This window comes from Acomys minous (assembly GCF_964271855.1).
Source record: "Acomys minous genome assembly, chromosome: 11".
Taxonomy (NCBI): domain Eukaryota; kingdom Metazoa; phylum Chordata; class Mammalia; order Rodentia; family Muridae; genus Acomys; species Acomys minous.
The window spans coordinates 25,226,929-25,228,972 of record NC_140492.1 but is presented as its reverse complement, the minus strand read 5'-3'; the positions used below and the strand labels follow the sequence as shown (position 1 = coordinate 25,228,972).

The 2,044-nt window shown below is 39.9% G+C and overlaps 1 long non-coding RNA gene across 1 annotated transcript; it reads right to left on the bottom strand.

The window, feature by feature from the left end:
• Positions 1-510: 510 nt before the first annotated feature.
• On the bottom strand, positions 511-1,773 carry LOC311608968. Its single transcript, XR_014783205.1, has 2 exons — positions 1,689-1,773; positions 511-849 (listed from the first exon to the last, which is right to left on the bottom strand). It is a non-coding gene; the product is annotated as an uncharacterized lncRNA (long non-coding RNA).
• Between the last annotated feature and the right edge of the window lie 271 nt (positions 1,774-2,044).

Here is a 2,044-nt window from a genome sequence, read left to right as displayed (position 1 = left end):
CACCAGAAACTAGCTGACCCTGTTGTGAATCAGCAGCTACAGACAGATAGGGATAGAGCAACCCTGTTGTGAGTCAGCAGCTAGAGACAGATAGGGATGGAGCGACCCTGTTGTGAGTCAACAGTTAGACTAAAGCTAGGTGAAAACAAAGCAAGATACACGGTGTAGCAGGACGTCATGACCCTGCCTGGAATTCCCTATGTTTTGAGAAGAACCCGCAACTGCGTTGCTATAGCGATATGCTTCTCTGCCTTCTGAATTATAAAAGCTGCTGCTTGACCAATAAAATTGAGAGCTTGATCAATCAGACTTGCTCTCCTTCCTTGTGTCTTGCATTTCTCAACAGGGGACCTCCCTCCCGAGTTTTAGTCAAACCCTGCAGGTTGGGGCAGTTGTTGTTTTTTGTTTGTTTGTTTGTTTGTTTTGTTTTTGTTTTTTTTGGTTTTTTTTGTTTTGTTTTGTTTTTTTATTCTGAAAACATCCCAGAGAGGGAAGTTAAGGAAGGAAGGGTTTATTTTGCAGCACCATTTGCAGATTCGTCCCATCATGACAGAAAAGCCATGGCGGTGGGAGCTTCTGGTGGCTAGTCACATTCCATCTTGTGTTCCAGAGGGGAAATCAGTGAATACTAGGACTCAGCTTTCTTTCTTCTGTGTATTCAATCCAGGTGCCCAGTCCTCAGATTGATGCCATGCCATAGTTGAAATGGATCTTCACACATCAGTTAGCATAATTTACATAAGGCTTACTCCTTGTGGGATGTAGGCCCTGTCAAGATGACAGTTCATATTAACCATTACTCACATGCCTTAACTTCAAATTCTCTTTGTGAAGGGTGTCATTGTTAATCTGAAAAAGAAAAAAAAAATATTTAACTCATAAACTCATATATGTTATACTTGAACACTCTAAAGCTAAAAATAAATGTTAAATACAATTAGTGCCCATCTACAGTAGATGCACTTGCACATCCATGTTCTTTGACACTCTACTCACAAAAGCCATAAAATTGAAGCAGCCCGTGCCTTCATCAACCGGTGTAAGGATACTGAAAAATGTACATTTTGTCAGTCAAATGCTGTTCCCATGTTAAGAAAAGTGGAATTATGAAAAATTCAGGTAAAAGAATGGAACAGGTAATAGTCATTCTGACTGAAGCAACCCAGACCAAGAAAGACAAACACAAAACATTTTCTCCCATTTGTGGTTGTTTGCTTTGAATCTTCAAATATGTGTGCTTCACATTAAATTCTGATAGAGATCAGGAAACGAATTATGGTTTGTAAGAGCACGTGAACTTTCACAGGGAAAGAGGTAGAACTCAGAGATATACAATGTAAAAGAGAATAATGGAGGAAAGTGGGTGGATGATAGGAGGGCATGGTAAAAAGTGGGAGGGTTGAGAAGGATAAATGACCCTAAAGACCTTTTTGAAAAAAGCTGTATTCAAATCTACTATTACAGAAACTACACACACACACACACACACACACACACACACACACACACACACATACACAGAGAGGGAGAGAGACAGACAGACAGACAGAGATAGAGACAGAGATAGAGACAGACAGAGAGAGACAGAGAGAGAGAGTTAAAATAGAGAGATACTTTAATTTGGCACCAATGACTCTACTATTCAACACATAATAACCAATAAAATTGCAGTGCCAGAAATGGCTTACCTCTTTTGGAATTGTTGGCCAGTGATGTCACATAGACTCTCAGATACTGCTATTGGTTACCATCCAGAACATGAAGGTAAGATCATGTTGCCGAGGATACCATATATTTGCACTGTAGAATATGGAAGAATGAAGTTAATACTGATCTGGAGGCTTCATCCCGACCAGGTATCTTCTACAATGTTAGAAGCTGCTACGTGTACTTCTAGAGGAAGAAAATAAACATGTTTTTTATTCATCTGTGAACCTGGTGAGCTACAATATTGGCATGCAAACTAGTGCAATAGATAGACATGGAAATATCAGGAGGTCAGTGTATCTTCAGCTGCATAGTGAGTTCCAAGACAACCTGGGCT